Source organism: Schistocerca gregaria, chromosome 3 (assembly GCF_023897955.1).
Source record: "Schistocerca gregaria isolate iqSchGreg1 chromosome 3, iqSchGreg1.2, whole genome shotgun sequence".
Classification (NCBI taxonomy): domain Eukaryota; kingdom Metazoa; phylum Arthropoda; class Insecta; order Orthoptera; family Acrididae; genus Schistocerca; species Schistocerca gregaria.
In genome coordinates this window covers 326,078,548-326,094,931 of record NC_064922.1, presented here as the reverse complement: position 1 = coordinate 326,094,931, position 16,384 = coordinate 326,078,548, and positions in this window count along the sequence as shown.

Below are 16,384 nucleotides of genomic sequence, written 5' to 3'. Positions count from 1 at the left end.
CAAATCTTAAGTACTAACATCATCTTTTGTAATGGACTGTTTTAAAGTGCAGAAAGCATGCCAAATGGTGTGTTCCATTAAAACTGATATTTTACTTCAACAAACAAAACATTTGGTGACAAAAGTACACATTTCCTTGGAGTCACCAGACAAATTTAAAACAACTCCACTGATTTCAGGAAAAGTAGGCCTCTTTAAAGAAAAGGATAATGCAGGGACGACTTGTGTAAACACTGTAGGTGACTGCCAATAAAATGTTGCTTCTACTATGCTATCGTCCATACTTTCTAAAGTATAAACTACTATTTAAGTGCCTAAATGTACTGGGAACTGAATGTGCTTTGTACCAGCAAGCCTGATCCACTAAGTCCACTTGTGGCCAGCTATTCATAAGCCACAGACAGCATGCTGATGAAACAAAACAGTGATCAATCCATGCAACAGAACTTGTTCAACTACTGTGAGAATCAATAAAGATAGGTAGCAACTCACTGTAAAGATGACTGCTGAGCCACAAACAGACATAGAAAGGAATCACTCTCTTAACCAAAATTTCAGCCAAAGCTTTTGTCAAAAAATAAGACAACACAACACACAGCCACTCCAACCACTGTATCTACAGTCTCTCAGAATCAAATCCAAACAAACCACTCCCCACACCTACCTGTTTCTTGTTGGCAGCTGCTAGGCTTGTGGAAAGAAGTGGCAGCACTGACCGCAAGGTGAGGGAAGTGGTAGGAAGGGGAGAAGCAGAAGCAATGGAGTAGGGAAGCAACACAGGTACTCAGGTGCAAACAGTCACTGATGACACCTCAGTAAACAATTTTACCTACTGGGACAGAAAAGATTTTTTTCCAGTTTTTGCTGGTTACCAGAACGTGTGGCAACCCTGAAGCTGTTCAGCAATATGTGGCCCCACGTATGCCAAGGAAACAGCCACACCCTTGCATTCAAACTCACTCGACGTGGGAGCATCTCCTGGCTGAATGAAACAATTGTGGTATCACTAAAAAACATGTGACAAACTTCTTTTTCAGTCTTTTCTCAGACCTTGCAAATTAATTGAAAAAAAAAACATACAGCAGATGTTATTGCATATTAACAAGCTTCCTAGTTGGAAGTTTGTAATGGGAAATAGAAATGAACCCAGCAGATAATCAGTTATAATAAAAGGATTATTTATGGCCATCACTGTAGCCAAAACAATGAATGTATAACAGTTCCTTCCTAGTTCCCAATGAAAGAACTGGGCTACTGGAGATTATACTATACTATCTTATCTAACAGATACATAGCAACAGGATAGGTTTCTTCCCAATAGCGTGCAACTGCTTTAAATAGTAATGAAATTAGCATAAAAATTTCAAAATCAACATAAACCTAATTTCACAGGTTATTACTCAATCAACATACACCATCGACAAGAGTGAAAGGCAGAGGGGCACAAATCGAAAAATACTCGCTAAGGCAGTAACTGGAAAGCCATGTAGGAACAAGAGACAAGGTCCTGATGAGATGGCCTCTGTGAGAGAAGGATTAGCTACTACATTCTCGCTCAATGCTTTAAGCATCTACGCAAATAACTCAATACAGCACCAAACAGACAACCCATTAATCTAAAACGCAAAAAATGTGAATGAAAGTTTAACAGTGAATCCAAATATCTGCAGCAATATTTAGAAGACTTTAAAATGTGTTAACTAAGCATTAACAAAATTTAAGGACTATAGATTAATACGTAAAGCATACCAAAAAGTTATCTTAATCTTCTTGCTTCTCTCTCAGATTCCAGGAGCGTTAATATATCACCTTCGCGAACTGGGCCTTTGACGTTCCGAATAATTTGTCGGTTTTGTTCACCGATAAATTCTACTTTCACTTGCGTGCACTGCCCTTGCGAGCCAGTTCTTCCCAAAACTTTCATAACTCTAGCTAGTACTACTGGCTTATCCATTGCAAAGGTAAATGTTCTCTTTAAACACACGTGCACAACACTCGAGCACACGATACAGAAGGTCGGAACCGGAACACGAGGGCCAACTATGCACAAACAAAGAGTTTCACTTGACGAATTCGACCAAAGTTATTGGTATCTATACCGAAACACCGGGAATACCTCGCGCCAGCAAAACGCCTATACTCCTTTCATCATAAGAATAAACCTTACGTAAAGAAACACACAAGGCAGTAGACACGTACACTGGCGTTGTTGCGCTCTTGGGAGTAGGTCCTACTTATGTATTAGAAATATTATTACTAAGTTAGTTAAATAAAACTTAAAGATAGTCAAATCTGTTAACAGCCTTCAACGTTTTTCTTAATCACGCTTTAGCTAAGTAGTTTTTATTTCAAAAATCGTGTACAGCCACAGCCTCCGCAGTGTTGTGCTCTTACTGTTGCACTGTTAATACGCAGAATGAAAATGGCTGAGGCTGCTTCAAGTTCCATAGTGAAACACACGTGTAGAACACGGTTAAAAACTGCCGAGAAATAGGTAGTTCCTAATGTTTTTCATAAATTTACAGATATAATCGGCTTTGAAGCTTTCTGAGACACTGTCTGGATGCAAGTAGCTACTGAATGCATACCGAAATCGGCAACACGCTAGATTGATAAATTATTGCAGTTCATGGGTGATTCGTCCAAGTCTCCCCTGTGTTACTTTTTTTCCTAGTTCAATCTGAAATACCTAAATCTCGTAATTGTAAAATTAATCATCATTTTTATGAATAATGCACATTTTCTTGTTTGTAATTATATATTGCACGTGAAATTCTTGTTTTCATTTCAAATGTAAATTACTAAGTATCGATATTTTATGAAAGATTGTTAATAAAGGTTGTTTAAATTAAGAAAACAGAACAATTTAATTTTAAGGCAAAATAGAAAAACTAAATACTCTTTATTTAGACTATGTCCATTGCTCTGTAGAAACATGAAAAACAATCATTGTCACAGCATCGAGCACACCTTGCAAATGTAGCATTTTTACATTTTTCACTGTGTCATTATAATATGAACCCAACAGAACTAATCTGGAACCAGTTTAATTGATTTCGCGCAAGAAATAACAAGACTGTTAAGTTATCAGAGGTATTGGAACTAATGCACGCATATTTTTCACACAACTGCTGAACGCTGGCAGGATATAGAATGGCAGGTTGTAAAAGAAAAGGAGAAACTGCGGCGTGTGATTGGCTTCGTAGATTTTGTTGTTGATCGACTCGTTATCAACGTAGCAGATGACAGTTCCAGAACTGAAATGTATTATTCGGATAAGGGAGGAACTAAGAAATTACAAGACGACTGACTGTAGGTAATACCTTCAGTGGCTTCAGTATTCAACAATACGACGAAATCCCTGCAGTATGGTTTTGCATCACACGTAGCTCGCTCATAAAAATTATCCTGTGTTTGGTTACGAATTTTCATCAGTCTTTTTGTAATTAGAATACGATGTCGATTGGGAACGAGAGCATTGTATGCTTTTTGTCTTGTCACCTAAGAAGTGCTGGAGTTTTGCCGAATATTATTTCATTACCTTTGAAAATTAAATGACATTCGAAACTATATTGTTTCTTTGCTCATTCCTTTTTACATTTCAACTACACTTGCTCACATCATTGCTTGTTAGTTGGATCGCTGACTGGCCAGTGCTGTCCAAGTTTAATGCTCCTGTAAAACTATTGTCCCATATTATCGCTCTATCTATCTCCATGTAACACAGCATACAATGTATCCTTACGATAGTACTGGAGTGCATTGGTCACAGCTTGACTTCTGCTCCACGTGAAACAAAAAAAAAATGAAATTAAAAAAAAAAACATGGAACAATAGGTGACGTAACGTTTACATCAGGCTTATTCTTAATATGAGCAGAGTATAGCTGCGCTGACGTTTCGGACCAGAAATTGAGATCACGAAACTGAACACTCCCATCTTCACACATTAGCTGGCTGCTCGTATTCTCTCATTCTGAAAGTAGTTGCTAAGACTCTCATAAGGCTCTCACATAACTTGCTTATTCTCATTTCGCTTGCTTTCTTTGTTATTTTTTGTATCTGTTTATTTATATTTGCCGTTGAAATTTACCTATTTCTTACATATTTTATGCTATTGAAGAGTTGAATACAGGAAACAGGTTCAATAGGATATGAGATGAAGTAGTTCTTCGGAGATGAAGAAGCTTGCATTGGGTGGAGTTGTCTCCAGGGATGCATCAAGCCAGTCTTTGGACTGAGGATCACAACAACACATTGTTATGGTGGTAATCGTCACTATTTAAATAGTCTGATGCTCATTGCCCATTACATTAGTTTAAAACATGAGAGTCTCCGCACATAAATTGATGGTAAAGGTGGAGTACATAAACTCTTGAGTAGGGACTATCAGGAATTACTAGGTTTACACCCTTTATGATTCTAATGGCTTTTTTTTATATTCTGAAATCTCGCTTAGTTATTGCCAAATTATCACAGGAAATGACCCCATGTAGGTGAGAAAAAAAGTAAGCATAATATGTACTCTTAATTATTTTTTTCACAGGACATCCATATCTTAAATAACACTGAAGCTGATTCATTTTCCATCATAAACTCAGTGATGGAGTTAATAAGTACACTCAGTCAGATGGCTAGTCATACACCTAGATGTCAAATTGACATGACAGGCACACACTCGCTGGGTGTATAGAACAACATTAAAAGTGGTTTCAGCTTTCACAAGTTAGAAACTATTCCAAGTGCAAAAAAAACAGTTACTTAAATGCTACACTTTCTTCTGTCAACATATTCCTCTTTGCATTATTCTCTGTGGAAACTATACTGTACATCAACAATATCCCTGCTGAAAAATAACCAGACAGAGTTATCATAGGAATATTTAATACCATATGTGTCTGAATCATGCAGGCCAACTTTCTCAATGATTTACAACATCAATTGTATTACCGCTGTATGATAAAATATGTCTTAACACAAAAGTAAACAAAAGTTGGGTGAGTCATTATGACAAAGCCATGATATACTCAGACACGAGTCTACATATGATAGTACTCTTAGACTTCGGTTTTAGACTGAATAATTCTTAATAGTTTTAACTTCACTGCAATCTAGTTATCAGTTAAGTATGTTTACCAGTAGCTCAGATGCCTAGTAAAATGCAAGATTCGACATTCTACACCAAGTGCTAACACACAAATGTTAATGAAATTTGAGATTTTTTCTAAGTTTAGACATATAATATTAATCTAATATAAGGGAATAGAGTAATCATAACATTTGCTCACCCGGTTAGCTGTGCAGTCTAATGCACTGCTTTCTGGGCGAGAAGCCATGCCAGTCCCTAGCACGAATCCGCCTGGCAGATTGGTGTCAAGGTCTGGTGTGCTGACCAGTCTGTGGGTGGTTTATAAGGCGGTATTCTATCTGCTTCGGTGGATGTGGGCTGGTTCCCTTTATTCCACCTCAGTTACACTATGTCGGCGATTGCTGTGCAAACACTTTCTCCACATATGCGTACACCATAATTACTCTAACACGCAAACATTGGGGTTACATTCGTTTGGTGTGAGATGATTCTGGGGAGGGGGGGGGGGGTCCACTGGTGGCCGAACTGCACAATAACACTGGGTTCGGTGTGGGGTGGCGGATGAGTGAATGAACTGCTATAGCCTGTTTTGGGGTTGTGTACTGCTCAGGCTATGGCAGGGACGAAGGCTCTCCTTCGTTTCTAGGTCCCAAGTTCAATAAAATACAGTACAAATCAATAACATTTAAAATATCTATATAAATATATTTCAAGTAATCCACAACCTGCTGGTAGCATAAGGTATGATCTTGTTTCATTAACTCTGCGGTAAATGTGTTACAAAAATAACAGTCACACGTTTTCTTTCAGTCAGTTGAAAGTTTCTAAGAGCAAATGAAATGTAATTGATACAGTATTTTCCCTTTAATAGCAGTCAGTCTTTTTAATATACTCGCTACTTTATTTAGATCTTACAGATAACTGAGGGATCAAAATAAGGAAAAGTATACACATTTTATAGTTACATATATTTAATCGTATTCCATGCACAGAGTTCCATGTCAGCTGTTCATCTGTCGCTGCAGCCAGGAGAGTACAACAGCTAGTCAAGTGATGCCATTTTCCAGACCGAAGGAAATGACTCTTCTCTGGAAATCACTCAAGAAATAGAATAACTTTGGAAAACATATACATGGGGCTTACCTCCGGTTTCTCGGTGATATCTTTGCTAGATAGGGTAACTGGTATACCTTCACAATCATATGTGAGATTACACTGGAAATAAAACATCTAGATGCATTGACTTCAGAGGCCAGAGTAATATTTCGACGTGCTTGATGAAAATTTTTGATGATACAGTTTTCGAGATTGCAGTAACTGGAATAATTTGTGCAGTTTAGCTCTAGTGTTACAGATTTTGGAGCAACTGCTTGTAGAAGAGTCATCAAAAAGAAAATGGTCCCACAAATATTGGTTACAAAATTAGATTTCAGGTCACTAGGGGGTGTCAAACACACTGTCAATAAAGAGTTTTCGACAGAGTAGGAAGTGTTGTTCAAACACATTGTCGAAAGAATAAAACTAATTTTGAATTAATTTGAACTGTACATCATCTATTATACTAATGTAAGGTGCACCTCAGTGGCTTAGTTCTAAGAAGAAGGATATTTATCTTTGTAGAGAAAGTCGATGAATCCAACATTGGTGAAGACAAATATGGAGAATATAATGGCCCTTGCATATCATCTGACAATCTGTCAAACTTTACTATATTTGCCAAATATTTGACTATTGGCAGTGCTGTTTGGCTTGTTAGTCAATCATAGAGCGTGTTTGTGAGAAATTTTTCTTGACAGAAAATTTGACAACAGCTGACACATGTGTAACTGCTTTCCTCATAACACAGCATAAAGAAAAACAAAACGAATTGGCCAGGTGCGAGCAGGACACATGCACTGATGGTTCTGTACAAAATTATGTATACAGACAATTCATCCATTCTGATAATGGAGGATTTTGACAATTTTTGTCTATTATCGATATTGATACCACAAGATATTGGTCCCACAGATTCCAAGCCTTTAGAGGACATTTTAATTTAAAGTGTGACATTGGATAACAAATGACAAAAGAAAATTTTTTCTTGTGATACAATTAAAAATTAACAATTTTATAATTTTTTCCTTTACTTATACTGTGAAACTGTTCTCCTTTCCAAATTTAATGATTACACTTCAAGAGGGAGTACCCTGTAGGTTTAATGAGTGAGTTCAGGAGTATGAAAATATGTGACATATATGGCCGTATCTCTTGACTGCAGTATGTGATATTAATTTCAGCTTGATACATTTACCTGTTCCTTAAAATAGGGGTCTTAACTGATGGAGGGACAGGCAGACAGTTGGATAAGAAAGGAGAAATTTTTTCGTCTGATATAATTAGAAATTAGCAGTTCCGATTTTTCCCTTTACTTATACTGTCAAACCTTTCTTCTTGGCAAATTTCATGTTTCTAGACCAACAGGAAGTACCCTATAGATTCTGATGAGCTATGTCTTTTGACTGCATTGACTAAGAATCTAATGTGTTTATACACCTAAGAGACCATAGACTTCACAATGTGAAATGAATTTCAAGTAGTTAAACAACTTGTACATGAGAAAAAGACGTCTAAACACAAGGACAGATAGACAGACAGTCTGGTAACAAATGACAAAAAAGTTTATTAGTGTGATATAATTATAAATTAACAGTTTCGGATTTTGCCCTTTATTTGTACTGTGAAACCCTTCTACTTGCCAAATTTCATTATTTTAGACCAATGGGAAGAACTGTGCGAGTTTTTATGAGTGTGTTTGCAAGTATCAAAACATGTGACTTACATTGCCATCTCTTTTGCTTGCACTGAGTTAGAAGCTTCATTTTTTACATGGCCAAGGGACTATAGATCTTAATATGTGACATAAATTTCAACTTGATACATCTACCCATTCCTGAGAAAGTCAGACAGACAGACAGTTAATGCACAGACAACAGGTGATCCTATAAGTGTTAAAATTCAGAGCGAACTCTTCAGCTGCCATTTATTTTGCACATTCGCTACTAGTTTCAGTGAATGACCATTATCAAGCTGAGCTGGAGTTAATGGCAGGAAACTTATAGCATAATTTGAACAGAAGTAATTTGCTCCTTTAAGCCCACCATAGTACGTAAAAACAAAATCCCAGTCATAGCTTTGAACGATAGTCTTAATCAAGAAGCAAGTCCATATCGACGGCTAGTGATGCACTGAGCCTATAAGGGCTCCGTTGTTACCGACTGAGGTATGGAACCATAAGAATAGCAGCTGCATGTCGGTCTTCAGAGATGATATTTCCCCACATAATACAAGTGAGAAAGAGTTTCTTTTGTAGTTTCTCTTGCTTCATTAAGAGTTTCCACAGTCCTGGAAACTACAATTGGGCGATTATGTGGACAAAAACAAGAGAATTTTGGCACTTAACCAAACAGTGGAGGTGTTGCGTCTTTGGCAGCCAAACATCACGCAGGAAGATGTGAAGAAGAAAATAAATATCCTACATACGACATACAGATGGGAGTGCAATATAATAATAAAATCAAAGGCCTCAAATACTTCCGCAGACGATATATACGTGTCGGCATTACGATATTACAATGAATTTTCATTTTTGGTGGATGAAGTGAAGGGGAAGTTGGAATTAAAACAATCGAAAATCAGGCATCTTACGTTTTTATCATAACCATATTTTTATTAAGTATTGTCATATGTTCTACCATTACACAACTGATAGTAACACAAATAAAAATGTTATTGTTGTTTTCTTATGGGACTGCTCCACCTGTCACAAATGAACTAAAACAGTCTTCTAATAACTGCTTTGCTTTCAATGCGAAATTCCCTGCTTTAGATGGCTGAAATGGAAACATCTTATTCCGATCATTCCTCCATGAGCCAGGTGTAACAGTAGCTGAAGCATATTCTTCAGTGTCTGCCACTTCATGCTGAATATATTGCTGTTCTGTAACTAATAAACTGTGCAGATGGCAACCAGCCAATACATCAATTTTTGTTTTCCCTTGCAGTACACTGACTGTTTTTTTTTTTAATTTTGGTTCTCACTGTAAGGATGCCAAAGGTATTTTGTATTATCAATCGGGCACAAGACAAATGATAAATAAAATTTTTCTCTTACCATTCAAAAGATTTTTGTTATATGACAGCAACAGATTTTTATGCTGCTGAAAGTCTTCATTGCCCAGAAAAACAAACGGAAATTTCTTTTCTGAATTTGACAGTTGCTCAGGGAACGGAAACTGCAGTTCGTGCTTTTACAACATATTGCAAACTTTAGTATTTTTATCAGTCCTCCATCTGATAATCTGCCATTAGCATCAAAATCCACCATATTGCTGTTGTCGTCTTCAGTCCAAAGACTGATTTGATTCAGCTCTTCATACTACTCTACCTTGTGTGAGCCTTTTCGTCTCTGAATAATTACTGAACTTACATCTTTTTGAATATGCTTATTGTATTCATCTCTTGGTCTCCCTGTACCACTTGTATCCCCCACACTTACCTACAATAATAAATCTTTGATCTCTTGATGTCTCATGATGTGCCCTACCAACCAATTCTTTCTTCTAATCAGGTTGTGCCACAAATTCTATTCAGTCTTTCCTCATTAGCTACATGATCGACCTGTCTAATCATTGGCATTCGTCTGTAGCATGACATTTCAAAAGCTTCTATTACCTTTTTATCTAAATTGTTTATCGCCTGTGTTTCACTTCCATACAGGGCTACACTTCAGACAAAGATCTTCAGAAAAGACATCCTCACACTCAAATCTAGATTCGATGTTAGCAAATTTCCCTTCTTTGGAAATGTTTTTCTTGCCATTGCCAGTCTACATTTCATATCCTCTCTACTTCAGCCATCATCAGTTATTTTGCTGCCCAAATAACAAAACTACTACTTTAAGTGTGCCATTTCCTAATCTGATTTAATGTGACTACATTCCATTATCCTTCTTTTGATTTTGTTGAGACATTGTCCATTCCGTTCAACTGCTCTTCCATGTCATATGCTGTCTCTGGCAGAATTTGAATGATAGTGGCAAACAAGTATTTATGTCTTCTCCCTGAATTTTAATTCCTATTCCAAATATTTCTTTGATTTTCTTTACTGCTTGTTCAATGTGCATGCAACAACTGTTTCCCTTTCATGCGCCCCCCATCACTCTTATCACTGTGGCCTGAATGTATACTTGCCTCTGATGCAGGCAACGTGCACTAACAAAACATCCCAGAACAAAGGTTATTCCACTACTCCTGTAATTCTAAGTCTAAACATACTTGAAACTGAACAAAAGTACTTTAACTGGAAACAGATTGAAAAGGATTTATTAGAAGACTTCTATGAGAAACCTGTTCAAACTAGAATACCTCACCCTATTATAAAAATCATGGTGGCAGTGAAGCAAGTGCTTTGTCTCAAGATTTTTTTGATTCTGCTCCTAATCAGAATAAGTTAACTGTTATGAAAGTAAGTGGTTTAAGAATAATAGGTATTACTGGAAAAGTTTGTAGACTAGCACAGCTCCAACTAGCACCAGTATCAACTGGCATAGGTAACACAATAATAGATCATTCTTGTTGAGTTGCATTTAGCTTAAGTGTTGAAATGTTGATTGGTAGAGACCTTTTAACTAAATATCAAGGAAAGAATCACTTTGATCAGAGCCACTTAGTGTTACCTTTACCAGATTCTGTAGTAATTACTGAGCCTTTCCTTGGAAATTAAGTGGGCATTAGTAATAAATCCTGTCAATTGCTTTTAGAGTAATGAGGATTAAGGGATAGTTATAAAAGGGATCTAAGAAAATCTGAGCAGAAAATAGAAGTTTATGCATGTTTATCAAGGACTACTCAGGATAAAAGGTAAGCCTTATGCAGGCACATACCATTTGGAATATCCCACAAGTAAGAGACAGCTAGGTCTACAAAACATTGCAGATCTGAAGCCTTTCAAAACTGACTGTAGGGAGTCTGCCACTCTTTAGTGAACACAAAGTTTGGCATACTGTGCAGTTCCATCTGGATGAAACTTTATTTCCTTTCAAATTCCATCCTCTTCTTCTGTTCTATCTATAGTATATGCCTTCATGTTGTACATATACTATTAGTTTGTAATTTCTTCATATTAAATAAGAGTGATTCCTTAAAATGACTATACCTGAATGATGACATATGAGTATAAGATAGGTAGTTTGCTATAGTAAATTCTAAACATTAAAATAAGAGTAACTTATGAACGTCAATGGCAGAAAAATAATGGCTGAAGTAAATAAATAATAAATAAGATCCACAAAAACGATTAGTAACAAAAAATTCAGATACTTTGCATTGAAACAAGTAATTGAAGCTGAAAATTCCTAACGTCTTAAAGAATGAACTCTATGTAAATTAATAACTTTCTTGTTGGAAGTAAGGTTGTCTGTAGGTAGGAGAAGGTAATAATATGGTGCCACTAGAGCAAAACGTTTTGATATTAATTAAAGAGGGTGTGTGAAAGTGGTGTGAGGATCACATCAAAAATATGTGTGAGTAATGAGGTCAGTAGGCTGACAAAGGTAAAAAGAAGAAGGAAGCATCGAAACATGTAGGAGAGTGAAACATATGGATAAATGAAAATATGGAGTAATAGGTGTAATGAAGTCAGTAGGCTTACATATAACGTAAAACGGAGGAAAATCGGTGAATAATTCCTTCACATTTCTTAGAAAGGGTGTGGAAACATGTGATCTTGCTTCAGGCAAATGGTCAATTACCTGATAAATATTGACACATACTGACAACAACACAGATAAACGAAGGTGTTAAAATGCAGTATGTAGATCATTGGTATATTATTATAATAATAATAACAACTTTTTAATGGTGCATGTAACAAAGAAAAGTAACTGCTGTCAAACAAATGACTTCTTCAGCATACAACTCTGTACAATAATTGAGCTACAGGAAGACAGATCTTACAAAGGCGATTCGATTTTTTTATGTCAAGAAACATCTAAAGAGGTAATAAAGTAAACTGGAAACTAGCTAAAACAAGTGACTATTTTAAAAATCTATGTTGACTTCCATAGCGTAATAGCTATGGTCAAAAATTTGAAAAAGTTCATGATTCAAGCTCAATAATGAAGTAACTAGTAAAAGTTATGAAGCAGCATATTGCCAATCATGATTTAGAAAATGATAATGATAGTTTTCCAAATACAGATTTTAAAAATAAAAATTCCTTCTGATAACTTCTCCATTGGTTACATAAACTATAGAACGAAAATAGAATATAGAATGTGATTTGTCCTCCCATGGACATAAATTGAGAACAGACTATGTTATATTTTTCTCAGGGATATGGTGGTTTCATGAAAGGCAGCCTAATGCTGTGTTGGAGAAGGACACAAGAAGGACACCAATGGCAGTTACTCCTCCCTGCTCCCATTTTGTAAATAGTGTTGAGAAGGACACCATACATAGTGACTTCATACTCTCTACCTTAAACGTTGTAATTAAAGTGGTTCGTAAGGGTACACACCACAGTGCCTACAGTTGTGGTTAAATGAGTGAGTACTGAAAAGTGAAATGTTTTTGTGTTTCTCTTTCAGATAAAAACTGAAAATTTTAAATCGTAAAATTAATATTGTAATAATAAAAATTTTTAATTAATGTGCCTATGTTATTTTATGTACATGATTGGTAAAAACCCATTACATTATATATAGATATAGATATAGATGTGTGTGTGTGTGTGTGTGTGTGTGTGTGTGTGTGTGTGTGTATGTGTGTGTGTGTGTGTGTGTGTGTGTGTGTGTGTGTGTGTGTGTGTGTGTGTAGGGTTAATCTTGAGGGTGTAGTATTAAAAAAAATAGCTAACATCAGTTTCATTTAAAAGAGGTCAGTTACAGTAGTCACTTGTTTCTAACTTTTAATTTTCTTCAAAAATATTTTTTTCACTAAAACAAACAGCAGGTGTATCATTGTAAGAGGTACAGAGGCCAGTGAGTGTGCCAGGACTTTTCCCAGCTCACTACTACTAGCCCAACATCATAACGTGCCTGCGCTTAACATACAAAGTATAGCACTACAACCACTAAGTGAAATCAAACATTAAAATAACTTTCAAACTTTTTCAGTGTTGTTGTTGTTGTTGTCTTCAGTCCTAAGACTGGTTTGATGTAGCTCTCCATGCTACTCTATCCTGTGCAAGATTTTTCATCTCCCAGTACCTACCGCAGCCTACATCCTTCTGAATCTGCTTAGTGTACTCATTTCTTGGTCTCCCTCAACGATTTTTACCCTCCACACTGCCCTCCAGTACTAAATTGGTGATCCCTTGATGCCTCAGAATATGTCCTATCAAGCGATCCCTTCTTCTAGTAAAGGTGTGCCACAAACTCTTCTTATCCCCAATTCTATTCAATACCTCCTCATTAGTTATGTGATCTACCCATCTAATCTACAGCATTCTTCTGTAGCACCACATTTCGAAAGCTTCTATTCTCTTCTTGTCCAAACTACTTATCGTCCATGTTTCACTTCCATACATGGCTGCACTCCATACAAATACTTTCAGAAACGACTTCCTGACACTGAAATCTATACTCGATGTTAACAAATTTCTCTTCTTCAGAAAGGCTTTCCTTGCCATTGCCAGTCTACATTTTATATCCTCTCTACTTCTACCATCATCACTTATTTTGCTCCCCACATAGCAAATCTCCTTTACTACTTTAAATGTCTCATTTCCTAATCTAATTCCCTGAGCATCACCCGACTTCATTCGACTACATTCCATTATTCTCGTTTTGCTTTTGTTGGTGTTAATCTTATACCCTTCTTTCAAGACACTGTCCATTCTGTTCTACTGCTCTTCCAAGTTCTTTGCAGTTTCTGACAGAATTACAATGTATACTTCAGTATATTAATGTTAACATTGTGAAGTCTCAGAAACATCAACTGAATATGTTTCGTTAAATATGTTATTTTAACAAAAAAATAAGTGGCGCTAAATAATGGAGCTATAAAGCTAAAAACTATTCAGAGTGTGCAAATGTACATCACAAATAAATGTTACACTTCTCAACTTGGTCAGAGCAATATTTTGGACAAAACAGCCGTTTTTAGGAAAAATTAAAGGCGCTAAATATTGGACTGAAAAAGATGAAAATTCGTATGTACCCTCAGTTTGATCTTGAAACCTTATATCCGTGACACCAGTAAGTTACATCTATTAGGTTTCAAGTTATTTACTAAAAACCAAATTTGGAACGAAATGTCATTCATGGTAGATTAAGTATCATTTGAATATATAATGTATAACGTTTCCTGGTGAAACATGCTTTATTGCTATGCAATCACAATTTTATTTATATATAGGCATTGATTACGTCTGTGGACTCTGAATAATAATAGGATAGAGACAATTATTTTATATTTTGTATTTGTAAAGGATTACGTACTGGATTTGTGAAATAATATCTGTGTCGGCGAGTTCTGAAACCGCCACAGAAAAGAATTAGTAAAGAAAAACTCAGAGATTTCATGACTGTCAGACATTGTATAAGTAGTAGTGTAAGAATAATAATGTCGTTGTCATCTTCTTGGAAACACATAGAGAAGAGGAACCTGTGACGTTATGTTTAACGCATAGGTAGCTTTCATTCGTCAAAATTGTAAGCAGAACACCATTTGGTGCTGATTATAAAGAGAGTTGTGTGAACATGTTATTATTCGAGTTTTAAATATAGTTATTTAATGAGAAATTGCATGGTATTATTAGAAAGCTTGCCTGGTATTTTACCCATTTCGTTAAGACATTTTCAGCTTTTTAAGTTGTGTTCATGGTGCAGAGATGTGACACGGCAGAACAAGCCGTAACCACTGCAGATTCAAATTTTATAATAAGGGCAATCACACAACAATAAGTGGTCAGGTAAAAAGTAAATTTGAAATTATTTCTTATGGCAGTTTGAGATCGGAGTACAAAGCAGCAGATCTTACATTGTGTTTCACAGGCAGACACGGGCTGCTAATATTGTAAACTTTAACAGTGTCAAAAAGTTAAAATACTTTCACATTTCAAAAGGAAATCTTGCTGCGCAAAATTCTGGAACCGTAAAAGTTATAGAAAAATCATTTTGTGGTTAATAATGATAGTCTCATACTCTAGTGTTAGCCATAGTACTGATTGTTAATTAATGTTGACGAAAAATCCACTGCAAGGTTTGAGGTTGTTCAGCATTGCGTACGGTAACTTAATTATTTTTTATAACAGAAATAATTTCAGAACATTTTTACAATAGTTGTAGCAGAGCTTGATATGTCTGCATTCTATTGAGATACAGTAACAAAACAGTGTTCATCTAACAAGAAGCCAGTTCCAGTAAAATAATAATTAATCTCAGTTGTTCCAACAACATATTTTAGCACCTACAATTAACCAAAGTAAACCAGTGTACAGAAAAATGATTGGAGCGCGAAACTGTCGCCCAAAAGCATGGGGCGAGAACGTGCAGTGGCCACGGGAGATAATAACTGTTTAATGTATTTTCTTTAATTGTATATTGTTGTATGGATATATTCAATGATAAATGTATGTATGTGTTGTATAATTTATGCCACGTATTAATGAGTGTAAATAACTTTTTAACGACGGAAAAAACCGCATCACTGCGAGCGAGACCGATGAGAAGATCCTGGCACTACTAAGAAACTGTAACAACTATATAAGCTCGAGGCAGTCGAACCCCAAGTCAAATCAGTTCAAGGTAAGGCTACAGTGTAGTTGTCCTGTTTGTAGAAGATCGCCGGCTGGGTGTCCGAGCGTTTCTAGGTGCTACAGTCTGGAACTGCGCAACCGCTACGGTCGCAGGTTCGAATCCTGTCTCGGGCATGTATGTGTGTGATGTCCTTAGGTAAGTTAGGTTTAAGTATTTCTAAGTTCTAGGGGACTGATGACCTCAGAAGTTAAGTCCCATAGTGCTCAGAGCCATTTGAACCATTTTTGTAGAAGATCAACTCCAGTGAGGTGATGTCACATTGCTAGTGGTGTGCACATGGTTTGTTAATAGTGTATATAACAGGACAATGTTGAACATAATTAATCATTTTCATTGTGTAGTGTATTGTAGGTAAACTATCATATTTTGTGTAGAAATTTCAATTTTAAAACTGATAGGGATAGTATATTAGTTATTGGTTTCTAAATATGGTGAAATTGTGTAGGCAGCGCACTATCAATATGGATTCTGAAGAACAATAATTAGTTAGTGATG